At 42.3% G+C, this 26,511-nt stretch overlaps 7 non-coding genes and 6 pseudogenes across 7 annotated transcripts; all 13 read left to right on the top strand.

Annotated features, from left to right (window-relative positions):
- The first annotated feature begins 9,508 nt into the window (after positions 1-9,508).
- Positions 9,509-9,627, top strand: LOC132068853 (5S ribosomal RNA). Its single transcript, XR_009417541.1, has one exon. It is a non-coding gene; the product is annotated as a 5S ribosomal RNA (ribosomal RNA).
- Positions 9,628-9,841: 214 nt separating this feature from the next.
- Positions 9,842-9,961, top strand: LOC132068909 (5S ribosomal RNA; annotated as a pseudogene).
- A 224-nt stretch (positions 9,962-10,185) lies between these two features.
- Positions 10,186-10,304, top strand: LOC132068960 (5S ribosomal RNA; annotated as a pseudogene).
- A 221-nt stretch (positions 10,305-10,525) lies between these two features.
- LOC132068948 (5S ribosomal RNA) lies at positions 10,526-10,644 on the top strand (annotated as a pseudogene).
- A 223-nt stretch (positions 10,645-10,867) lies between these two features.
- LOC132068996 (5S ribosomal RNA) lies at positions 10,868-10,986 on the top strand. The gene has a single exon (XR_009417577.1). It is a non-coding gene; the product is annotated as a 5S ribosomal RNA (ribosomal RNA).
- Positions 10,987-11,537: 551 nt separating this feature from the next.
- Positions 11,538-11,656, top strand: LOC132068981 (5S ribosomal RNA; annotated as a pseudogene).
- A 222-nt stretch (positions 11,657-11,878) lies between these two features.
- Positions 11,879-11,997, top strand: LOC132069028 (5S ribosomal RNA). Its single transcript, XR_009417601.1, has one exon. It is a non-coding gene; the product is annotated as a 5S ribosomal RNA (ribosomal RNA).
- A 221-nt stretch (positions 11,998-12,218) lies between these two features.
- LOC132069119 (5S ribosomal RNA) lies at positions 12,219-12,337 on the top strand. Its single transcript, XR_009417685.1, has one exon. It is a non-coding gene; the product is annotated as a 5S ribosomal RNA (ribosomal RNA).
- Positions 12,338-12,561: 224 nt separating this feature from the next.
- Positions 12,562-12,680, top strand: LOC132068957 (5S ribosomal RNA; annotated as a pseudogene).
- Positions 12,681-12,901: 221 nt separating this feature from the next.
- On the top strand, positions 12,902-13,019 carry LOC132068865 (5S ribosomal RNA). The gene has a single exon (XR_009417553.1). It is a non-coding gene; the product is annotated as a 5S ribosomal RNA (ribosomal RNA).
- Positions 13,020-13,243: 224 nt separating this feature from the next.
- LOC132069120 (5S ribosomal RNA) lies at positions 13,244-13,362 on the top strand. Its single transcript, XR_009417686.1, has one exon. It is a non-coding gene; the product is annotated as a 5S ribosomal RNA (ribosomal RNA).
- Positions 13,363-13,590: 228 nt separating this feature from the next.
- On the top strand, positions 13,591-13,708 carry LOC132068926 (5S ribosomal RNA; annotated as a pseudogene).
- A 223-nt stretch (positions 13,709-13,931) lies between these two features.
- On the top strand, positions 13,932-14,050 carry LOC132069064 (5S ribosomal RNA). Its single transcript, XR_009417633.1, has one exon. It is a non-coding gene; the product is annotated as a 5S ribosomal RNA (ribosomal RNA).
- Positions 14,051-26,511: the final 12,461 nt, after the last annotated feature.

The raw sequence follows: 26,511 nt of genomic DNA, 5'->3' as shown, positions 1-26,511 counted from the left end.
AAAAAAAAAAAAAATACAAAGGAGGAGGAGGAGAACCATTCGGCTGACCATAGCCAAGTTCATCCCTCAAAAATCTTGGCCCAAAAATTGATATCTTGTGATTTTCCCACTAAATCAAGTGCCCTTTTTAACTTGGTGTAGTTGGTTTGGAAGAAAGAGCATTCAATTCTCCAAGTTGACAAGTCTGCGTTTCATTGAAGAAGTTTGAAGAGAAAGGTAAGAATTCATCCTCTCTAATTACATTTTGGAGGTTGGTTTATGTTGTAAGATATGTGGATGAGTTGGAAGCATGAAAATAAGGAAGTGTGTGCTTGGTGGAATGAAAATGTGGCCTATGGCCGTATGGTGTAGTGTGTGAAAGAAACATGTTGAATTTATTTTGTTTAATATGTTAGTTGCGTCGTTGTGACCTTTATATTGTAAACGAAAGGTGAATGAATTTGGTTGAAGTTAGAAATATATGGTGTGGCCGTGTGATACAATGAAATTGGAATGGAAAGGAATTAATGTGGTTTAATGTGTTAGTGGTATAGTTGTGATTCTCGCAATGTAAGTGTAGGAAAAATAATGTAAATTTACATAGAAATGGAATGTGGAAGCTTATGTCGTTTTAGTATGATTTTATGGTATTATGAAAATGAAATGGTTAAGGTGTAAATTGTGAGTAATGTTGATGAATTTGGAAGATGGAAATGTATTATAAACTTGTATGTTAAAGATTGGAAGAATTGAGTAAGTTATGGCTTTGGTGAAAAATTGGCATAATTTGTATATCTTGTATATATATTGTAGAAATGTTATGGTATGTCTCCGAATGGTATTGTAATGAACTTGATGAGTAATGAATGTGAAAATATTGGAATTGAGTTGGAAACGCGAAGTTGGAATGAGGGTTATATCATTATGTTGGAAAAATGACTAAATAGGCTCTATTGTATTAAGTTGTGGTTGTTGATGTTCTTGATGTTTTTGTTGGGTTGTTGTTGGTTGTGTTGAGCCGAGTTGAATCTCGGGGGTGTCATATTTATAGGGGAAGTCTTTGAAATTTCGGTAGCCAAATACTTAACCGAAGTCGTAATGTTAAACTTGCATGAATAGTAAGCGGTAAAGATGACCATTTGCGATTTTCGGCGAAACGGGAATCAAGATTTGACGAGCGTAAGGCATAACGAAGGTATGTGGGGCCTTCCCTATTCTTTCTTGGCATGTTCTGAGCATACTAGGCTTGAAAGCGGGCCTTGATTGTGCTCCTGCGTCTCATAATATAAGATTGAAAATAGCGTCAAATTGTTCAGTACAATTGAACCTGTTCCTTCACAAATTATCGTCGAAATGGTTTGTATGCATGAAACCTTCCCTAATGGACCCGGATTGTTCCTAACGCTCATAAATGATTTCATAAAGTCTATGATCCATAATTTATGTCCGCCGCCTCGACTTGACCCGAGGTGGGCCCCCAAATCCGAGACCTCTTACTATGATTTTAATTGACTTATTTCTGTATAATGTTAAAGAAATCTTTTGATTATGGTACCGTGTCGAACGATGAATATGATGAATCCATAATATGCTTTGACATGTGTTATGATTCTAGAAACATGATTTGAAGTAAGTAATCGTGCCGTCCCCAAAAGAGCATACATATACATATACGATTATCGTCCGATTTTCTTGAAGCGATATGTCATCTGTTTTGTTCCGTTTGCTTAAGAACGACCATCCTGAATCTCTTGTAAGCCCCATGATATATTTGCTACGTCCGAATAGCCTCAAAAACTCTGATTTGACATAATCCGTCATGGCATTCGAAAGGTACGTATTATGACTGTTTATGTGATTTGTTTATTGAGTCTGGACTTATATGCATATGTTTACGCATTACTACTGTTCGTGCAAGTTATGATATGTCTATTCACCGAGCCGGGCCGGGATATGTTCTCGTGCGGTTTTACGTGCACTATTCACCGAGTCCCTCGTATTTGCGGGCGGGACACGTTATTTGTACGATTGTGATGTGATGATACGGGGATGGCGGCCGGGATGGCACATGATTATTATCCACCGAGACCCGCGATGCGGGGCGGGACACGTTATGTATACATGATATATATATATGAGTCGACATGCATGATCCTATATTACCGAGTCCCTTAATAAAGGGCCGGACACGTTATGTGCATACTTGGCATAAGATGATGTTATGTATGATTTCATCTACCGAGTCCCTTATCAAAGGGCCGGACACGACATATGCTCATATGACATTACATGATTCGTTATGCATTACTTATTTTTGGCATTATGTCTCCTGAGGTCTCGGATGAGGTATCGCCTTTGTATTTCAGATTCTGGCTATAGCTCAGCCTGTTATATTTCAGTACTCATGTCCCTGATTATGATTATGCTTCTTACTATTCCGCTTTACATACTCGGTACATTTCCGTACTGACCCCCTGTTCTTCGGGGGCTGTGTTACATGCCCACGGTACGTACGCACTGCGAGATACACCACCAGCTTAGGATACCGGTTCTGCTATTGGAGAGTGCTCCATTTGACCCGGAGCTGATATTTTTGGTATATGTCTTCTGTTGTTCGTTTGCTTTGTACATATGCTTATTGGGTACGGCGGGGCCCTGTCCCGTCTTCTGATTCTGTTCTGTATGTTAGAGGCACGTAGACATAAAGAGTGGGTTATGGTCCTGTCGTAGAGTTTGTGTATGTATTATGTGTTTGGGCGGTTATCTACCGCGGCGGCCTTGCGGCTCGCCTTTACATGTGTATATAAATATGTTGGCCCCGTGTGGCCTTTCTTTGGTATTTTACGAATGCGGGTTAATTTTTGGTTAGTAAGAAAAACGGAGGAAACTCGCCCAAATTTTTCTAAATGTTTGAGTTACTACTTTTGGGCTTTTGATGCGTACGGGTGCCCAGGTCGGGCACTAGTCACGACCTACGGGGCTGGGTCGTGACAAAAGTGGTATCGAGCGATGCATCCTCGGAATGTCTACGGGCCGTGTCTAGTAGAGTCTTGTTTATCGGTGTGTTGTGCACCACATCTATAAACAGGAGGCTACAGGACATCTAGGATGTTATGTTACCCTTTCTTTGGATCTTAGATCGTGCGTTAGAGCTGTGTTATCAGGATATTTTCCCTTCTGACGAAATGTTATGTTTTCAGAGATGCCTCCGAAGAAGACGACAGCTGCCCAGAAGGGCAAGGCGAAGGCAGATGAGACTAGTCGGGCGCAGAGAGATACCCGAGCTCGTACTCGGACTACGCCCGGTATTGTACTTCGGTCGGAGGGTTCCGCTACTCCGCCACCAGATGAGGCTAGAGCAGGCCCCTCAGCCGCTCCAGCGCCCGCTCCTCAGCTCGGGGCGGAGGACGGACGTTGAGGGAGCGATACGGCGACGACGATAGTGGCTGGGCAGGCTCGCGGACGCGGGCAGCGAGGTGGTGATGATGATGGCAGGCGTGATAGCCTGAGGGTTCGCGAGTTCCTGACATGTGGTCCCCCGGAGTTTTTCGGGTCTAAGCCCGACGAGGACCCTCATGATTTCATTCGGGGGATGAGGCGTGTATTGGGACTGGTCAGGGCTTCAGAGACCGAGTCCGTCGAGTTAGCCTCGCACCGGTTACATGATGTTGCGGCCCATTGGTACGAGTCCTGGGAGCTGTCCCGAGGTGAGGGTGCTCCCCCCAGCTACTTGGGACGAGTTTACGGCTGCCTTCCTCCGCCACTTTTTACCACCGGAGCTGCGGCGGGCGAGAGTTGATCGGTTTTTGCAGCTAAAGCAGAGGGGCAGGAGTATTCGCGAGTATAATTTGGAGTTCGACTCTCTGGCCCGCTATGCGCCGACGATTGTAGCTGATATGGAGGATAGGATGCATCGATATGTTATGGGATTGGACCCCTATCTGGTTGTTGTTGTATGGCGATGGCGGCACAGACTGGTATGGACATTGCCCGGCTACAGGCCTACGCGCAGGGCGTGGAGGATCGCCATAAGGAGGATCAGTCCGGTAGGGAGTATGACAGGAGACGGCCCAAGAGGGCCAGATCTGAGGGGTATTCTGGGGATCCCAGAGGCGGACGGTCTCAGCGGCAGTCTGGTAGATTTCTTCCTCCGTCGGACCGCGGTACACAGTTCGTTGGTAGACATTTTGATGGCGCAGGTCCGTCTGGAGTAGGCCAGAGTTCTAGGGCCTTGGACTCGCAGCGGAGTACGGGGTTCAGTCAGTCGAGGTTATCTTTGCCCCAGTGCCCTCAGTGCGGCAGGCATCATCCGGGAGAGTGCCGTCTTGCCACCGGCGCTTGTTTTTCGTGCGGCCGTCAGGGCCACATTATGAGGGAGTGTCCATACAGAGGCGGTTCAGGTTCAGCCCAGCCTACTCGGTCAGATGCCGGCTCGTTTTCTCCTTCAGTAGCCATGCGCCCTCCGGGGCGAGATATGCCGGCACCGGGGAGGCGCGGCAGAGGTCGGAGCGGAGCACCCAGTTCTAGCGGTCCTTCGAACCGCGTATATGCTTTGACCAGCCGGCGGGACCGGGAGCGTCCCCGGATGCGGATCCGGGTATATTATTGATCTTTACTTGAAAAGTACGTGCATTGATTGATCTATATTTCATTATGTCGTGTGATTTTCTTTTAAGGGTGCTAGTCTCAAATTACAAAAATCATACGAGACAGCTATATGTATATATGTACGGACGGAAATGGACATTAAGGATCCAGGAGGGCAATATGATAACTGTATAGTCTAGACCGGGGTGGGACCCGCTACGAAATTTTTTCTGAAAACTTTATTAAGGCCCGACCTGCCCTAAATTATGTGACGAAGGTCGTGTGGGGCAGATGACGCAATTATATTAGCGTTAATGTACCAAAATGCGTGAAGGATTTGAAGTTAAGCGTGCTAAGGCTAGAGTAATTTTGGGATGGGTGACCCCCCTGGGAAGTATACCTAACCTTCGCAAATACTTCTATAAGAGACAATTAGAAACGTAGGGGTAACCTAAAGGAAATTGGAATACGTGGAGAGACTGGAAATAGATATGTGGCAACGGCACCCTTACGACAAGACTCCGAATAGAGTAAGTACTGAAACGGGGCAAGGAAATTTCTGCAAGTCTCTGAAGTATAGTGAAAGGTAGTTTGATTCTAATCATGATTCTGTATACCGTATCTCTGTGCCCCTGCTTTTGGTGAAATCCCGTCTATTATACCCTTATGCTTCTGAATCTGATCACGTTTCTGTTTAATGTACCTCTGTACGTCCGATTCTGACTACAAATCCGTCTCTTCTACATTTAAATACGATTGACTCGATTATCGTTACGTCGATATGTTTCTATACGTCTGACTCTGATCATAAATCTGTCTGACATGCCTTTACACGCCTGAATCTGGCTATGAATCTATTCGATATGGTTCAGAATATCTGACTCTGATAATGAACCCATTTGATATGGCATCGGAATATGATTCTGTCTGTTATATTTCTATCCTCCTGATCCTGGAAAAGATTCCGTTTGACATCCGTTTGGTCCTTTGGTTCGGATAATGATTCTGTTTGCCGTATGTTCCAGTCAAGACTGTGCAGACCGCTGGATTAATAAGATGGTAATATCGGAGAAGGATGATAGAAGGAATGGGGAAATGAAAACCCTTGCAAGTACTTTGATCAAGTGCCAGTAAGTAGTTAGTAAAAGAACCTCCCCGACTTATCCCAACCTACCATGAGGTTGATTTAACATTCGAGGACGAATGTTCCAAAGGGGGGGAGGATGTTACATCCGGCATTTTCGCCTATTCGGAAAATTTGAAACAATTGTGACTTGTACGTCATAAGTTAATATTTTGATCTTAATTGGCATATTTATGTTGTTTATGGAAAAATATTGGCGCAAAGATGTCGGAGAAGGCCTAAGGGCAAATTTGGAATTTTGAAAATTGGTTTCGGGAATTATAAAACGAGAATTATGGCGAATTGGGCTCAAAACAAAAATAGAAAATTGAAGCCCAACTAGGATGGGTGGCCGGCCATGCATGCCTTGGCCCAAACCCATGAAATGATCATGTGCTATGCATGTGCTCAATTAAATTATAAAGGGAGCAAAGTTTCAAGAAAATTCAAGAAACAAAGAAGAAGAGCAAAAAACAAAAAAAAGAAGGAGGAGGAGGAGAACCATTCGGCTGACCATAGCCAAGTTCATCCCTCAAAAATCTTGGCCCAAAAATTGATATCTTGTGATTTTCCCACTAAATCAAGTGCCCTTTTTAACTTGGTGTAGTTGGTTTGGAAGAAAGAGCATTCAATTCTCCAAGTTGACAAGCTGTTTCATTGAAGAAGTTTGAAGAGAAAGGTAAGAATTCATCCTCTCTAATTACATTTTGGAGGTTGGTTTATGTTGTAAGATATGTGGATGAGTTGGAAGCATGAAAATAAGGAAGTTTGCTTGGTGGAATGAAAATGTGGCCTATGGCCGTATGGTGTAGGGTAGAAAGAAACATGTTGAATTTATTTTGTTTAATATGTTAGTTGCGTCGTTGTGACCTTTATATTGTAAACGAAAGGTGAATGAATTTGGTTGAAGTTAGAAATATATGGTGTGGCCGTGTGATACAATGAAATTGGAATGGAAAGGAATTAATGTGGTTTAATGTGTTAGTGGTATAGTTGTGATTCTCGCAATGTAAGTGTAGGAAAAATAATGTAAATTTACATAGAAATGGAATGTGGAAGCTTATGTCGTTTTAGTATGATTTTATGGTATTATGAAAATGAAATGGTTAAGGTGTAAATTGTGAGTAATGTTGATGAATTTGGAAGATGGAAATGTATTATAAACTTGTATGTTAAAGATTGGAAGAATTGAGTAAGTTATGGCTTTGGTGAAAAATTGGCATAATTTGTATATCTTGTATATAGGTTGTAGAAATGTTATGGTATGTCTCCGAATGGTATTGTAATGAACTTGATGAGTAATGAATGTGAAAATATTGGAATTGAGTTGGAAACGCGAAGCTGGAATGAGGGTTATATCATTATGTTGGAAAAATGACTAAATAGGCTCTATTGTATTAAGTTGTGGTTGTTGATGTTCTTGATGTTTTTGTTGGGTTGTTGTTGGTTGTGTTGAGCCGAGTTGAATCTCGGGGGTGTCATATTTATAGGGGAAGTCTTTACAAATTTCGGTAGCCAAATATTAACCGAAGTCGTAATGTTAAACTTGCATGAATAGTAAGCGGTAAAGATGACCATTTGCAGATTTTCGGCGAAACGGGAATCAAGATTTGACGAGCGTAAGGCATAACGAAGGTATGTGGGGCCTTCCCTATTCTTTCTTGGCATGTTCTGAGCATACTAGGCTTGAAAGCGGGCCTTGATTGTGCTCCTGCGTCTCATAATATAAGATTGAAAATAGCGTCAAATTGTTCAGTACAATTGAACTCTGTTCCTTCACAAATTATCGTCGAAATGGTTTGTATGCATGAAACCTTCCCTAATGGACCCGGATTGTTCCTAACGCTCATAAATGATTTCATAAAGTCTATGATCCATAATTTATGTCCACCGCCTCGACTTGACCCGAGGTGGGCCCCCGAATCCGAGACCTCTTACTATGATTTTAATTGACTTATTTCTATATAATGTTAAAGAAATCTTTTGATTATGGTACCGTGTCGAACGATGAATATGATGAGTCCATAATATGTTTTGACATGTGTTATGATTCTAGAAACATGATTTGAAGTAAGTAATCGTGCCGTCCCCAAAAGAGCATACATATACATATACGATTATCGTCCGATTTTCTTGAAGCGATATGTCATCTGTTTTGTTCCGTTTGCTTAAGAACGACCATCCTGAATCCCTTGTAAGCCCCATGATATATTTGCTACGTCCGAATAGCCTCAAAAACTCTGATTTGACATAATCCGTCATGGCATTCGAAAGGTACGTATTATGACTGTTTATGTGATTTGTTTATTGAGTCTGGACTTGTATGCATATGTTTCTGCATTACTCTGTTCGTGCAAGTTATGATATGTCTATTCACTGAGCCCGGGCCAGGATATGTTCTCGTGCGGTTTCTGTGCACTATTCACCGAGTCCCTCGTATTTGCGGGCCGGACACGTTATTTGTACGATTGTGATGTGATGATACGGGGATGGCGGCGGATGGCACATGATTATTATCCACCGAGACCCGCGATGCGGGGCGGGACACGTTATGTACACATGATATATATGTATGAGTCTGACATGCATGATCCTACATTACCGAGTTCCTTAATAAAGGGCCGGGACACGTTATGTGCATACTTGGCATAAGATGATGTTACGTATAATTCCATCTACCGAGTCCCTTATCAGAGGGCCGGGACACGACATAAGCTCATATGACATTATATGATTCGTTATGCATTACTTATTTTTGGCATTATGTCTCCTGAGGTCTCGGATGAGGTATCGCCTTTTGTATTTCGATTCTGGCTATAGCTCAGTCTGTTATATTTCAGTACTCATGTCCCTGATTATGATTATGCTTCTTACTATTCCGCTTTACATACTCGGTACATTTCCGTACTGACCCCCTGTTCTTCGGGGGCTGTGTTACATGCCCACAGGTACAGACGCACCTCGAGACACGCCACCAGCTTAGGGTACCTGTTCTGCTATTGGAGAGTGCTCCATTTGACCCGGAGCTGATATTTTTGGTATATGTCTTCTGTTGTTCGTTTGCTTTGTACATATGCTTATTGGGTACGGCGGGGCCCTGTCCCGTCTTCGATTCCCGATCTGTATGTTAGAGGCACAGTAGACATAAAGAGTGGGTTATGGTCCCGTCGTAGAGTTTGTGTATGTATTATGTGTTTGGGCGGTTATCCACCGCGCGCCCTTGCGCTCGCCTTTACATGTGTATATAAATATGTTGGCCCCGTGTGTGGCCTTTGCTGGTATTTTCTGAATGCAGGTTAATTTTTGGTTAGTAAGAAAAACAGAGGAAACTCTGCCCAAATTTTTCTAAATGTTTGGGTTACTACTTTTGGGCTTTTGGTATGTACGGGTGCCCAGGTCGGGCACTAGTCATGGCCTACGGGGCTGGGTCGTGACACTAACGCACCGGACTCCATCAGAAATCTGAAGTTAAGCATGCTTGGGCGAGAGTAGTACTAGGATGGCTGACCCCCTAAGAAGTCCTCGTGTTGCTTCCCTCTTTTTGTCTGGACTACGTTAATTTTCATCTATTTAATATATATTTTTTGGCAAAATAAGCTAGATCTCGGAAAAATACTCAATATCAAATTGAGAATCGTATAAAATTGATAACGGAGCGCGAATTTATGCGTATTTAAAGTTTCAAAATGAGAATCGCATAAAATTGATAACAGAGCGCGAATTTATGCATATTTACAGTTTTGCACTTACGCGCCTTCTTTTTAGACAAGGGGGATGGGAATGAAAGGGTTTAAGAGAATTTAGAGTGCTAGGACTGATGGATGCGATCATTCCAGCACTAACTCATCGAATCCCCTCAGAACTCTAAAGTTAAGCGTGCTTGGGCGAGTGTAGTACTAGGATGGGTGACCCCCTCGGAAGACCTCGTGTTGCATCCCACCTTTTGTCCGGACTACACTCATTTTCGTCTGTTTAATTTTTTTTTTACAATAAGCTAGATCTGGGAAAAATATGCAAGATCAAAAAAAGAATCGCATAAAACTGATAACGGAGCGCGAAGTTACACGTCTTTAAAGGTTTGCACAGACGCGCCTTTTGTTTTAGAGAAGGGGGAGGAAAGGGTTTAGGAGAATTTTGAGCGCTAGGATAGATGGATGCGGTCATACCAAAGATGAACGCACCGGATCCCATTAGAAATCCGAAATTAAGCGCGCTTGGGCGAGAGTAATACTAGGATGGGTGACCCCCTGGGGAGAACTCGTGTTGCATCCCACCCTTTGTTTGGACTACGCTTATTTTCATCTATTTTATAGGTATTTTTCTTAAAAATAAGCTAGATCTCGGAAAAATACTCAGGATCAATAAAAGAATCATATAAAATGGATAACGGAGCGCGAAGTTATGCGTATATAAAGGTTTGCACTTACGCACCTTATTTTTAGACAAAGGGGAGGGGGAGGAAAGGGTTTAAGAGAAAATTGAGCACTAGGACTGATGGATGCGATCATACTAGCGCTAACGCACCGGACCCCATCGGAACTCGGAAGTTAAGCATGCTTGGGCGAGAGTAGTACTAGGACCTGTGACCCCCTGAGAAGTCCTTGTGTTTCTTCCCTCCTTTTGTCTGGACAGCACTCATTTTCGTCTGTTTAATATTTTATTTTTTGAAAAACAAGCTAGATTTCGGAAAAATACTCAATATAAAAAAAAACCCATAAAACGGACAACGGAGAGCGAAGTTATGCGTATTTAAATTTTTTTACTTACGCGCCTTATTTTTAGAGAAGGGGGAGGGGGAGGAAAGGGTTTAAGAGAATTTAGAGCGCTAGGACTGATGGATGCGATCATACCTGCACTAACGCATCGGATCCCATCAAAACTTCAAAGTTAAGCATCTTTGGGCGAGAGTAGTACTAGGATGGGTGACCCCCTAGGAAGTCGTCGTGTTGGATCCGTCCTTTTGTCCGAACTACGCTCATTTTTGCCTATTTAATATATTTTTTTCGAAAAATAAGCTGGATCTCGGAAAAATACTCAAAATCAAAAAATGAATCCCATAAAACAAATAACGTAGCGCGAGGTTACGCGTATTTAAAGTTTTGCACTTTTGTGCCTTATTTTTAGAGAAGGAAGAGGGGGAGGAAAGGGTTTAAGAGAATTTAGAGCGCTATGACTCATGGATGCGATCATACCAGCACTAACGTACCGGATCCCATCAGAACTCCGAAATTAAGCGCGCTTGGGCGAGAGTAGTACTAGGATGGGTGACCTCCTGGAAAGTTCTCATGTTGTATCCCTCCGTTTGTCCGGACTACTCTCGTTTTCGTCTGTTTAATATATTTTTTTTGGGAAAATAAGCTAGATCTCGAAAAATACACAAGATCAAAAAAAGAATCTCATAAAACAGATAACGGAGCGCGAAGTTACGCGTATTTAAAGGTTTGTACTTACGCGCCTTGTTTTTAGAGAAGGGGGAGGGGGAGGAAAGGGATTAAGAGAATTTAGAGCGCTTGGACAGATTGATGCGATCATACAAACACAAACGCAACGGATCCCAACAGAACTCCGAAATTAAGTAGTACTACGATGGGTGACCCCTTGGGAAGTCCTCGTGTTGCATCCCTCCTTTTGTTCGGACTACGCACATTTTCGTCTTTTTAATATAATTTTTTTTTGGAAAATAAGCTAGATCTCAGAAAAATACTCAAAATCAAAAAACGAATCACATAAGACGGATAACGGAGCGCAAATTTACGCGTATTTAACGTTTTACACATATGCGCCTTATTTTTAGAGAAGGAAGAGGGGGAGGAAAGAGTTTAAGAGAATTTAGAGCGCTAGGACTGATTAATGCGATCATACCAACACTAACGCACTGGATCCCATCAAAACTCCGAAAATAAGCGCGCTTGGGCAAGAATAGTACTAGGATTGGTGAAGCCCTCGGAAGTCGTCGTGTTGCATCCCATCTTTTTTCCGGACTACGCTCATTTTCATCTGTTTAATATAATTTTTTCAAAAAATAAGCTAGATCTCGGAAAAATACTAAATATATAAAAAGAATGGCATAAAACGGATAATGGAGCGTGAAGTTACAAGTATTTAGAGATTTACACTTACACGCCTTATTTTTAGAGCGGGGGAAGGGGGAGGAAAGGGTTTATGAGAATTTTGAGCTCTAGGACAGATGGATGCGATCATACCAGCACTAACGCACCGGATCCCATCAAAACTCCGAAATTAAGTGCGCTTGGGCGAGAGTAGTACTAGGATGGGTGACCCCCTGGGAATTCCTTGTGTTCCATCCCTCCTTTTGTCCAGACTACTCTCATTTTCGTCTGTTTAATATATTTTTTTTGGAAAATAAGAGAGATCTCGGAAAAATACTCAAGATCAATAAATGAATGCATAAAGGGATAACGGAGCGTGAAGTTACGCGTATTTACAGGTTTGCACTTTCACACCTTATTTTGGGAGAAGGGGGAGGGGGAGGAAAGGTTTTAAGAGAATTTTGAGCGCTAGGTCAGATGGATGCGATCATACCAGCACTAACGCACCGTATCCCATCAGAACTCCGAAATTAAGCGCGCTTGGGCGAGTGTAGTACTAGGATGGGTTATCCTCTGGGAAGTCCTCGTGTTACATCCCTCCATTTGTCTGGACTACGCTCATTTTTTTTTTGTTTAATATATGTTTTTTGAAAAATTAGCTAGATCTCGCAGAAATACTCAAGATCAAAAAAAGAATTGCATAAATCGGAAAAAAGAGCGCGAAGTTACGCGTATTTAAAGGTTTGCACTTACGCACCTTATATTTAGAGAAGGGAGAGGGGGAGGAAAAGGTTTAAGAGAATTTTGAGCGCTACGATAGATGGATTCGGTCATACCAACACTAGCGCACTGGATCACATCAGAACTCCAAAATTAATCGCGCTTGGGCTAGAGTAGTACTAGGATGCGTGACCTCCTGGGAAGTCCTCATGTTGCATCCCTCCTTTTTTTTCGGACTATGCTCATTTTCTTCTGTTTAATATATTTTTTTCAAAAAACAAACTAGATCTCAAAAAATATTCAAAATCAAAAAAAGAATCGCATAAAACGGATAACGCAGTGCAAGGTTACACGTATTTAAAGTTTTGTACTTACGCGCCTTATTTTTAGAGAAGAGGAGGGGGAGGAAGGGTTTAAGAGACTTTAGAGCGCTAGGATCGATGGATGCGATCATACCAGGCCTAACGCACCGGATCCCATCAGAACTCCGAAGTTTAGCGTGCTTGGGCGAGAGTAGTACAAGGATGGGAGACCCCCGGGAAGTCATCGTGTTGCATCCCTCCTTTTGTCTGGACTATGCTTATTTTCGTCTGTTTAATATATATTTTTTTGAAAAAGAAGCTCGATCTCGGAAAAATACTCAAGATCAAAAAAAGAATCGTATAAAACGGATAACGGAGCGCGAAGTTATGCGTATTTAAAGGTTTTCACTTACGCGCCTTATTTTTAGAGAAAGGGTAAGGGGAGGAAAGGGTTTAAGAGAAAATTGTGCGCTTGGGCGGATGAATGCGATCATGCCAGCACTAACGCCCCGGATCCCATCAGAACTCCGAAATTAAGCGCGCTTTGGCGAGAGTGGTACTCGGATGGGTGACCCCCTGGGAAATCCTCGTGTTGCATCCCTCCTTTTGTCCGGACTATTCTCATTTTCGTCTTTTTAATATATTTTTTTTTGAAAAATAAGCTAGATCTCAAAAAAATACTCAAAATCAAAAAATAAAAAAATCGCATAAAACGAATAACGGAGCGCATAGTTATGCGTATTTAATGTTTTGTACTTATGCGCCTTGTTGTTAGAGAAGGAAGAGGGGGAGGAAAGGGTTTCAAAGAATTTATGGCACTAGGACTGATGGATGCGGCATACCAGCACTAACGCACCGGATCCCATCAGAACTTCGAAATTAAGCACGCTTGGGCACGAGTAGTACTAGGATTGGTGACCCCCTGGGAAGTCGTCGTGTTGCATCCCATCTTTTGTCCGGACTACGTTCATTTTCATCTGTTTAATATATTTTTTTCCGGAAAATAAGCTAGATCTCGAAAAAATACTCAATATATAAAAAGAATGGCATAAAACGGATAACGGAGAGCGAAGTTACGTGTATTTAAAGTTTTGCACTTACGCCCCTTATTTTTAGAGCGGGGGGAGGGGGAGGAAAGGGTTTAAGAGAACTTTTAGTACTAGGACAAAGGGATGCGATCATACTAGCACTAACGCACCGAATCCCATCAGAACTCCGAAATTAAGCGCGTTTGGGCGAGAGTAGTACTAGGATGGGTGACCCCCTGGGAAGTCCTCATGTTGCATCCCTCCTTTTGTCCGGACTACTCTCATTTTCGTCTGTTTAATATTTTTTTTTTTTTTGGAAAATAAGCTAGATCTCGAAAAATACACAAGATCAAAAAAAGAATCTCATAAAACGGATAACGGAGCACCAAGTTATGCGTATTTAAAGGTTTGTACTTACGCGCCTTATTTTTAGAGAAGGGGGAGGGGTAGGAAAGGGTTTAAGAGAATTTAGAGCGCTTGGACAGATTGATGTGATCATACGAACACAAACGCAACAGATCCATCAGAACTCCGAAATTAAGCGCGCTTGGGTGAGAGTAGTACTAAATTAATCCATTTGTACACAGTTATCCGTCTGAATCCAACAGATCCATCTGAATCTGTCCTCTCATCAATCAACCAACCTAGCATTATTAACAAAGCCAACTAACTTCTCAAGCCAAATTTGGCCTAAAGGTCATGGTTAAATTATGTTATTAAGCTATACTGTGGCTAACAGGACACCACTCAATCTAAGTGTCTCATCCTTCCAAGTTGATTTATCTTTTGATTTTAAGCTAAGTCAGACTGACTTCTAAATGAGACATAGACCTCTTATTCATGTTAAATACTATATGCTTTTATTTCTTAATCAGTTTATACTTGTTAACATGATTAGCATTAGTCCAGAGGGTCACCCAAGTCACTAATGTCAACTACATAGTTATACATCACTATATTCAAGGGACGGGCAGTCAAACAAGGATTAAAGAATTCATTCAAAGAACCTTTTCAAGTTCTAATACCTTTCTTAATAAAGCAATCATCAGAATATTTTTCCAAGCAAGCACACATTTAGTCCATCTTAATCAAATAAGCAATCATAATCCGACTAAGCACCTGTTGTAATAAGAGTATGTTGTTTAGGAAAAACTATCTCAACTTATGGTGGATTTAAAAAATGCTATTCTAAGAACACTCAATAGTAATGGCAAGGTATCAACATACAAACAAAATAGCCCAGTAAATAAATTAAAAAAATGAGTGACAAGATCAAAGTGTTACCTTTTTGGGGCGCAGCCGTGAACAAGAATGGATTAGAAAACCTTCTGTGCTTCCAAATCCCACACTCAGCCACACCAAATACAAAACACGCAAGGAAATAAATTTTTAGAACTGGAAAGACTCAAACCTTTTAGTTAAAGTCTAAAATTATACTGATGAAACTTGAATTTCAAGTAAACTCAAAGTTCAAGCTTCTTTTTAGGTTGTGAAAACTTGTTTTCATGAGAGGGTTGAGGTTCTATTTATAGAACCCCAAAGTTGTAAAGAAAATCGATAACACCGATGTGGGACAAACATATTTTCTCAAAAATTAACCCTTGCAAACCAATTCTACGGTCTAGATCGAACTAGGTTAACAATGAATGGCTCGATGTGAGCCCTATTTCTCTCGATCCAACTGAGATACATTCAGCCAATGGGATTCAAGAAAACTTAAACACAATATGACAATAAAACATAGAAATAGCATTTTGATTCGAAAACATAAAGGAAAGAGGAAAAAGAAATGGAGACTAATACCGTGTTTGGATAGATCCGCGTGAGAAAACATTGAAGCATTAATTGTTGTATGAATATGGTTATGCAAAAGCTGTGAGAACCCTGTGAGTTTTGCGTTTTTGCCATTTTTGGCATGGAGAGAGAAGGGAGGCGGGGGTAGGCGGCGCTAGGGTTTGGGGAGGAGAGAGGAGAGAGGAGAGAGGGGGTGAAGGGAGTGTTTGGTGTGAAAATGAAGTGAGGATGGGTTTTACCCCTCTTGTTCTGATTATTTTGGGCTGGGTCTATCCGTTTTGGGCTAGACCTAGTCCAAAATCAAAAGAAGAGAGAAGAGGCCCTTTTGTATATTACGTATTTATACTTCATGTATACTAGGAGTATTTACGTATGTAGGGGTAGCACGAGTAATTTAATGAAATGGACAAACATTTAAAACAGCCAATTATCAGTCGTAGTACTTAGTTATAATATAATTAAGACGTAATTAATTATGATACGATTAGTAAGTTCATTTTTGCAAACATGGCCTCAATTTGTTTTAAAACTAAATAATTGTTGCGCTTATAATCCCTTTATCAGCCAATTGCAATAATATCCCCAATTAATCTTAATCTAATTAATTATTTCACACATGGTCCTATTTATCCTAATTAACTAGTTAAAACAAAATTTGCACCAATGACCACAATTGATTTGCCAATGGATTTGGTCATTTCAATTAAAGCCGCTCAAAGGCTAATTTTGAAAAAATGACCCCAATTGTCTTAAACCATGAATTGGTTATTCAATTATGGCCATGATGTAAACAATTAGTAATTAAAACCAATTTGCAATGATGACCGTCTAATTGATTAATTAACCTAATTAAATACTAAAAACAATTTATTAATTTCAACTAATTATGCAAACCCACAAAATTAAAGATTGAGGGGAAAAATGGTCAATTCTCTTAATTACTCAAGCTCCTTGGAGTTAAAGAGAATAAATCATTTGTTAATTTGACCTTTTAACAATTTATCAATTAAATAAACAATTATTCAAAGTTGTTTTGCTTTTTGATTAGTTCTAATATAAATGTCATAAAATGCATCAATTAATCCCTAAATATTTTATAGTGTCATGCAAATCATTTTTTCAATTTAAAATAAGTAAATTATTGATTTGACTAATTTTTTATAAAAATTATTTAAGCCCTTTAAGATGCATGACTCACTTTATCTATCATCTAAGGACTCTGAGTACTCAAAATAAATTATGGGAGGTCAAAAATTAGGTGTCAACAACTGCCCCTTCGGTGTTCGGGGATGGCGGGACCATCCCTGAGCAACGAAATTTGACTAACCCTAATTTTTGACTGACCCGACTCATTCTACCCTTCATTTTCATGCAATTTTCACATATGTGGCCGGGCCCTAGCTTCTGGGTTTCCTACATATCTCGGGCTATATGAGAATTCAGGCCACTTGTAGTTCGACTCAGCTAAAGACTTTTAAGTGATTCGGAAGCAAAGTTTTAAGATTCCCAGTGTAGTGACCAGGGTTTCTCAGGACGGCTGTTAGAATGTGACCGACTCTCTTGTTTTGAGCCCGCCTACATATCCCTGGTCTTTGGGAATCAGGTCATATGTAGTTCGACTCGCTGGAGAAGAGTATATCCCTTATATGGGAACACCTTCAGATTACCCGATGAAAAATAGAAAAATTATGGTTGAGTCTGAGATTGGATGGCTTCCAAATCCTGGCCGGAGAGCTTGACTCTCATTGGCACCCTATCTTGACTGACTGCATAAGAAAAAGTTCCACGTTATCTGGTTCGGCAAACTGGCTCCTTTTTGGCTGCAATGTACCTGTTTCCTGAATTTGACAGCATTGCAGCTATTCTTTGTGGTGTTTGAATGAATGGCCCTTTTGGCTGTTTGTACGGATTACCCTTTTGGTTATTTGAATAAATGGCCCTTTTGGCAGTTTGATATGAATGACCCTTTTGGCATTGTTTGTATGAATGGCCCTTTTCGCCATTTGAATGAATGGGCCCTTTGGCAATTTGAATGAATGGCACTTTTGGCTATTTGAATGAATGGCCCTTTTGGACATTTTATATGAATGGCCCTTTTGGCATTGTTTGTATGAATGACCCTTTTGGCTGTTTGAATGAATAGCCCTTTTGGCAATGTTTGAATGAATGGCCCTTTTGGCGATTTAATATGAATGGCCTTTTTGGCATTGTTTATATGAATGACCCTCTCGGTGGTTTGTATGAATGGACCTTTTGGTAGTATGATATGAATGACCCTCTCGGTAGTTCGTATGAATGGCCATTTTGGCAGTTTGATATGAATGACCCTCTGGATAGTTCGTATGAACGGCCCTTTTGGCAGTTTGATATGAATGGCCCTTTTGGCAGTTTGATATGAATGACCCTCTCGGTAGTTTGTATGAATGGCCCTTTTGGAAAATTTGAAGAAATGAATGGTCCTCTCGGTATACAGATGACACATTTTCTTTCGTCCATTGTATTAGCTGTTGACCCTCGTGGTTAGATATGCCCTTTGTCCTTTTCGTGACCCTTTGGGTCATATGTATCTTCGTGCACATTCATTATGACCCTCTTGGTCTGATAAATCTTCGTCGTTCGCTCTTTGTTTGACCTTTTCGGTCACATACGTCTTTATGCTCATTCATTCTTTGTATGACCCTTTTGGTCAGATATATCTTTGTTGTTCATTCTTTTCGCGACCCTCGTGGTCGAATATGTTTTTGTCCATTTGTTTTGTGACCCTCGTGGCCAGAGATGACTTTATCATCCATTCTTTGCATGACCCTTTTGGTTAGATGTATCTTTCCCTCTGGTTTCATTATAGCCCTTTTGGCCCTTTGCTGTCCTGTTGAGTTTGCCACTCGCTTTTGTTGCGGGTAAACCTTTCACGACCCAAACCGATGAGCCGCGATGAGTGCCTGATCTCTAGTGACCAAACACCTCTATACTCACACCTGGATAATACTACATGATAAGGGCCCACAAGCAACTCAATCTGGATTAAACTGACTCATGAAAGAATAATATCAAGAACTGTACATATATATACTGAAGGCAACAATGCAAGCCGACTAGGCTGCCACATGAACTGTACATAAAAGAATAGGAGCCGACAAGGCTACATCACAAGTCATCTGCACATAACTGTCTACAGACCTCTACTGGAATAAAAGTTGTAGAAAAGACGAGACAGGGCCCCGTCATACCCATATGCATATCTATATCTCAAAAGTAGCATACCAATATGAACTGCTGCTCCGGATCAAGTGGACCGCGCTGACCACCGCTAGAGGAATATCCTACTGAGCTGAACCGCCCATCCGTCTACCTATACCTGCGGGCATGAACGCAGCCCCCTGAGTAATAGGGGAGTCAGTACGGACAATGTACTGAGCATGCAAGGCATAAGAGTAACATATCTATAAGCATCATGAAAGGAATCTGAAACTCATAAACAACTGACTGTCTGAATGCATCTGTATGACTGAAGGTACCTCTGCGGTGTATGATATGCATGCTCTCTTTAAAAACCATAAACATCTATACATACAGTAAATTGCCCGACCATATAGGTACGGTGTATGCTGCCTGGCCATATAGGCACGGTGTTACCATCATCATTATCATTATCCCGCGTCTGGGACAATATCATAAGCCGCCCACTACTGGTGCTGCCCGGCCATGTAGGCACGGTGTAATCATACATCATCATCCATAAGTCGGCCACCGTAGTGGTGCTGCCCGGCCATATAGGCACGGTGTAAGAAAATAGTTATACATATATATAAACGCATGAAGGACTCTTGAAAAATATACTCTGGACTACTCTGGGTAACATAAGATCTCTGGAAGCCATAGACATAAAACATAGGAATTCAAAGATACGATGAATCCTGTGTCATCTAAGTGTAGAGTCTTTGGAACTCGCTCGCTTACTTTGTTCGTTCAGATAATAAGGATCATGCCAAAAGAATAAAAGGGACAGCCTTAACATACCTTGAAGCGTATCTAATCGTCCCCCGTCTACTTCTTGAATTTGTAAGTCTAAAACCAAGATAACATAGGCCACAATTAGCCCATTTATAACACTTACTATCCAATTCAAGTGAAAGGGGGACTTAACGAAGTTCGAATAACATCTCCTTCATAACTTAATAATTCCTCAATTTAACTTAAATATCAACAACAATACTAACAACAACCATATCAATACTTAAATATCAAAATATAATCACTTCTACATCCAAACCATCTCTCAAAATAGCCCTCAAGTCCAACTCTACCCTTATTCAACTTACAACTTTCATAACTATAATTCTCTTTACTTAAACCCACTAAAACTCTTGATAATTAACTTAAACACAAAGGTAGGAATCATATACATGCCTTGAGGAGTCTAGGGTTCCAAGAATCAAACTTCAACTCCAATCCCAAAGGTTAACAACTCCAATAGAACCCTAAGAGCAACTTTCCCTTCACAAGCTCGGGTTTATGAGGCTCGGATCTTGCTAAAACTTCAGTATGATGATAGAAAAATATTGAGAGGAATATTCTAGGCCTTTCTCTGATTTTGGATGTGGAAAATAATGAGAACAAAATGTGAGGGTCAAATATATATAGAGAAAACTAGAAGGTTCCAATGTTGTGGGTCGACGGTGGGTCGACGGCTAGTCAACGTGCTCCGTCGACCTGCCACCTGAAACTTCAGAGGCGGTGGAGCAGGGACGGTGCACCACGATGGTAACTGAGTTCTTCAGACTCTCCTGAGTCATTCCGGCCCTCGTTGATTCGATTCGATTAGCTTCTAATCCTGTCAAATCACAAAGAACATATACTTACACTTTGGCACACACAGGGTAAGGCACTTAATTCCTCAAAACTCGGATACAGATCCCTATACTATGGGTATAAACCACCCATAAGCCAAGGACTGCTTGCGACGAAAATGAAAGGTGTAACATTCTCTGCCCCTCCCCCTCCCCCCCAAGAAACATTCATCCTCGAATGTTGTTACAAGTCATGGGCTATAAAATTTTTGGCAGAGTCTCCTGTCACGACCTAAACCGATGAGCCGTGACGGGAGTCTGACCTCTAGCGACCAAACACCCCTAAACCCTTATCTGGAATATGCTGAACATCAATAGCCCATAAATGGCACAAACTAATCTCATAAAGAGGAAACATCCGAACTCTGTACAATCTGCATATATATACATAACATGCGGAAGAACAGTGCAAGCCGGCTAGGCTGCTATATATACTGTACACAAAAGAATATAAGCCGACAAGGCTACATCGTCTGACTACTACATACAACTGTCTACAGACCTCTACTCGAATAAAGGCCGTAGGAAAGGACGGGACGGGCCCCGTCGTACTCATCTATATACATCTCAAAAGAATAGGCTACCAAAAGAGACCTGCAACTCCGGATCGAATGGAGTGCCCGATCGGCCGCCGGATAAAGGTCCTACTAAGCCGGACCACCTCCCGTCTACTGTACTTGCGGGCATGAACGCAGCGACCCCCGGAAGGGAAGTCGGTGCGGAAAATGTCGAATATGTAAGGCATAAAGACAACATGCATATATGTATATAAATCATGGATAAGATCTGAACTCATAAGCTGAAATAACTATCTGCATGAATCTGTATGAACTAGTATCTGTCTACTTCTGACTGAATCTGTATGTCGGAACACATGGAAATACATGTGTATATATATGTATATCTAGTAGGTACACACCTCATTGTTACATTACAGGCCACACCTTCACCCCCTGTCAAGCATGCCTTTCTCATGTATATATATATATATATATCCCAACGTTATAGGTCACTCATGGACCACTCATAGGCCACACCTTAAATACAAGGGTAGAAATCATTTACATATCTTGAGAGGTCAAGAATCCCAAGAATCACTTTAACTTCAACTCCCTAAGCTTTCCATTTTTGGAGAAACCCTAGAAACAACCTTCTTCTTCACAAGCTCGGGTTTACGGGGTCCGGGTCTTGTCAAATCTTCACTACTATGCCATAAATGTTGGGAGAGAAAAATATTAGGGTTTTCTGATCTGGGAATGAGAGAAATAAGACATAAAGTTGTGGACCACGTATTTATACTTAGAGAATTAAATGCTTCAGTGGTCCGGTTCGACGAGCGGGTCGACGACCCGTCGACGTATCGACGGACCGTCGACGTGCTCGTCAACCTGTGCCTGCAGAATGCAGGGCTACGAAACCCTGTCGACGACGCAGAACGATCGCCCGTCGATGCGTCGACGGGTCGTCGACCCGCTTGTCGACTCCGCGCCCTGTAGAACGATAGCCGTCGACGGAGTTCGACGACCCGTCGATCTTGGCCGGTGTGCAGGACTTTTCCAATTAGGTTCGGATCGCGTCGATTCGATTCGTTCAACTTCTAACCCTGTAAATCACCAGGAATTCCTATCGATACCCTTGCACATGGGGTAGGGCACTTTTATCTCCAAAACTCGAGCTCGGGTCTCAATTCCCAGGGCATACCCAACTAGGAAATCTTAAGTTCTACCACAACGAAAACGAGAGGTGTAACATTCGTATTGGAGCAGTTCCGTTCTAGGGTTATCTACAGATCGTGTGTAGTAGAGTCTTGTTTATAGGTGTGTTGTGCACCACACTTATAAACAGGAGGCTACAGGACATTTAGGATGATGTCATTCTTTCACTCCTAGATTGTGCGATAGAGTCATGTGTTAGGCGTTTGCTTTCTGATGAATTGTTATGATTTCAGCAATGCCTCCCAAGAAAGCTACAGCTGCCCAGATAGGCAAGAAAGCCACAGGAGAGGCCACTAGCCATACTCGGCAGGGCACTAGGGCTCAGGGTGAGATTCGGAGTGAGAGCCCGTCTGAGACATCGCATACACGCCTCCGCGCCCCGCCCCGGTTCTCGGCCCGGATGCACCAGGCCGGGATGTGCGGGATCTTTGCTCGATTATTGACCCATTAGTAGCCGCTCGGAGCTCGGCCACGGGAGCTGGTAGTTCGAGGGTTAAGACTTTCCTTGAGTTAGATCTCCGGAATTTTCGGTGATAAAGCGAGAATATGGATCACAAGGATTTCATTGATGGTATGCAGAGGACTTTGAGGGTTATGCATGCAAGTGAGGTTGAGTCGGTGGAGTTAGCTTCGTATAGACTGTGTGATATTGCAGTGCAGTGGTATCAAACTTGAGAGTTGTCTAGAGGAGAGAATGCTTCTCCAGCTGTGTGGCGAGAGTTCGCAGATGCTTTTATCCGCCATTATTTGCCTCCTGAGGTCAGGCGAGCCCGAGCAGACAAATTTCTACGTATTGAGCAGGGCAGCATGAGTGTCCAAGAGTACTGTGTGTATTTTGATTCTATGGCTAGATATGCCCCAGCCATGGTGGCTAAGATGGAGGACAGAGTTCACCGCTTTGTGGCTGGTTTAGGGCCGCATTTGATAGATGCTTGTACGACTGCTGCATTACAGCCAGGAATGGATATCGCCCGTATACAGGCATATGCACAGAATCTGGAAGATCGCAAGCGTCAGAGGGGGGCAGAGTGTGACCGTGACCGTGACCGAGGCCATGGTAAGAGGGCTAGATCTTTTGACATTGGAAGTGAGTCCAGGGGAGGACAGAGGCAGCAGCATTCCCGGTATTTATATCATTCGGTAGGGAGTGAACCTCTGAGGTTTTCAGGCTCGAGGTTTGATCGATCTTCTTATTCTGGAGCGGCCTAGAGTTCTAGAGTATCAGGCTTCCAGTACAGACTAGAATCAGGACAGATGAGACCACCCTTACCACGGTGTGCCCAGTGTGGTAGGTTACATATCGGGCAGTGCCGATTGGGATCGAATGCCTATTATTCTTGTGGCCGACCAGGTCATATGATGAGGATTTATTCGTTAGGAGGTGGCATACGGGCACGCTTTGTTCAACTGCGGTCTATAGGCGGTTCTTGTTCTTAACGGTGTGCCCTTCGGGGCAAGCTTTTCAAACGCCAACCTGGCGAGGTAGAGGGAGGAGTGGAGCGTCCAGCTCGAGCAGTCCTCAGCACCGCGTGTATGCATTGGCTGGTAGACAGGACCGCGAGATGTCTCCTGATGTTGTTACAGGTATATTATCGGTTTTCTCCCATGATGTTTATACGCTGATTGATCCAGGTTCCACTTTATCATATGTTACACCATTTGTTGCTGGCAAGTTTGGGGTAGAGCCTGAGTTGATCAAAACTTTCGAGCTGTCCACGCCAGTCGATGATCCGGTTATAGCTAGGCAGGTATACCGGGATTGTGTTGTAATAGTTTATGATCGCCACACTGTAGCAGATTTGATTGAGTTAGATATGATTGATTTCGACGTTATTATAGGAATGGATTGGTTGGCTTCCTTTTATGCTAATGCTGATTGCAGAACAAAGATAGTTCGATTTCAGTTTCCTGGCGAGCCAGTCCTAGAGTGGAAGGATAATGCTGTTTCGCCAAGGGGCAGGTTTATTTCCTACCTTAAGGCAGAGAAGGTGATCAGAAAAGGGTATATTTTTCACCTAGTTCCAGTTCAAGATGTACAAGCAGAGTTGCTGACTTTCCAGTCTGTTCCTGTGGTTAATGAGTTTCCAGAAGTATTTCTAGATGAGCTTCCAGGCATTCTCCCGGAGAGGGAGATTGATTTTGCCATTGACCTATTGCCAGACACTCAGCCAATATCTATTCCTCCTTATAGGATGGCACCTGCGGAGTTGAAGGAACAGTTGAAAGATTTACTCGAGAAGGTCTTTATTAGGCCTAGTACGTCACCATAGGGAGCACTGGTGTTATTTGTGAGAAAGAAGGATGACTCTTTGCGAATGTATATTGATTACAGGCAATTGAATAAAGTGACTGTAAAGAATAAGTATCTGCTTCCGAGGATTGATGATTTATTTGATCAGTTACAAGGTGCCAAGTATTTTTTGAAGATAGACTTGAGATCAGGATATCACCAGGTTAGGGTCAAGGAAGAAGACATCCCGAAGACGATATTCCGGACTAGATATGGCCAATAAGAGTTTCGTGTTATATCGTTCGGGCTAACTAATGCCCCAACCGTATTCATGGATTTGATGAATCGTGTATTTAGGCCCTTTCTAGATTTGTTCATGATTGTGTTCATAGATGATATTCTAGTTTATTCGCCATCAGAGGCCGACCATGCAGAACATCTGCGGACAGTGCTTGGGATTCTTCGAGGTAAAGAGTTGTATGCCAAGTTTTATAAGTGTGAGTTCTGGTTGAACTTTGTGGATTTTCTGGGTCACATTATTTCAGAAGAAGGCGTTAGAGTGGATGCCCAGAAGATTGAGGCTGTGAAGAATTGGCCAAGGCCTACGGCACCAATGGAGGTACGTAGTTTCTTGGGCTTGGCAGGTTACTATAGCAGATTTGTAGAAGGATTTTCCTCTCTTTCAGCCCCATTGATCAAATTGACTCAGAAATCAGTTAAGTTCCAATGGACAGACGCTTGTAAGCAGAGCTTTCAGATGTTGAAAGATAAGCTAACTTCAGCACCAGTTTTGACTCTTCCAGAAGGAGCAGATGGATATGTGGTATATTGTGATGCTTCAAGTGTTGGATTGGGCTGCGTATTGATGCAACACGGTAGGGTTGTCACTTATGATTCTAGGCAGTTGAAGAAGCACGAGAAGAATTTTCCAACCCACGATCTTGAGTTGGCAGCAGTGATTCATGCCTTGAAGATGTGGAGACACTACTTGTACGGTGTCCATGTTAATATCTATACTGATCATAAAATCCTCCAGTACATCTTTACGCAGAAGGATTTGAACTTGCGTCAGAGGCGATGGTTGGAGAGGTTAAAAGATTATGATGTGGACATTCTATATCATCTCGGGAAGGCTAATGTGGTAGCCGATGCCCTCAGTCACAAATCTATGGATAGCTTGTCTCACGTATTGCCAGAGAGAAGAGAAATGGCCCGCGAGGTTCATCGATTGGCTAGCCTCGGAGTTCGATTGCTAGACTCAGGTGATGCAGAAGTTACTGTTCAAGACACAGCGGTATCATCCATGGTAGTTGAGATAAAGGAGCGTCAGTACGAGGATCCTGTTCTAGTTCATTACCGAGATACAGCCCTTCAGAAAGAAAAGACACCCTTTGTGATCATAGGTGAAGGGGTACTCAGATATCGAGGTAGATTGTGTGTCCCTAGTGTTGCGGAGACTCCGTCGGTTATGGGAGAGGCACATTACTCCCGCTATTCTATTCATCCAGGCTCAACAAAGATGTACCATGATCTTAAGGAGGTTTATTGGTGGGATGGTATGAAAAGAGATATAGCAGAATTTGTCGCTCAGTGTCCAAATTGTCAGCAAGTCAAAATAGAGCACCAGAAGCCTGGAGGTTTATTGTAGGCTATGGAGATTCCGACATGGAAATGGGAGGTAATTAATATGAACTTTATTACAAGGTTACCTCGTACTCAGCGGAAGTGTGATTCGATATGGGTCATAGTTGATAGGCTCACAAAGTTCGCTCATTTTTTGCCTGTCAGAACTACTTATGCAGCCGAGGATTATGCGAGGCTTTATCTTAGGGAGATTGTACGACTCCATGGTATTAATTCCGCCATCATTTCAGATAGGGGAGCACAGTTCACAGCCAGATTCTGGAAGTCTTTTCAGCAGGGATTGGGGACTCAGGTGAGTCTTAGCACCGCATTTCCCCCGCGGTGGACAAGCAGAGCGTACTATACAGACCCTTGAGGATATGCTTAGAGCTTGTGTGCTTGACTTTCAGGGTAATTGGGAGGATCATTTTCCTCTTATCGAGTTCGCATATAACAACAGTTACCATTCCAGTATTCAAATGGCTTCTTATGAGGCGTTATATGGGCGGAGGT

The sequence above is a fragment of the Lycium ferocissimum genome, chromosome 8 (genome assembly GCF_029784015.1).
Source record: "Lycium ferocissimum isolate CSIRO_LF1 chromosome 8, AGI_CSIRO_Lferr_CH_V1, whole genome shotgun sequence".
NCBI classification, from domain to species: domain Eukaryota; kingdom Viridiplantae; phylum Streptophyta; class Magnoliopsida; order Solanales; family Solanaceae; genus Lycium; species Lycium ferocissimum.
This window is presented reverse-complemented; position numbering and strand designations above follow the sequence as displayed.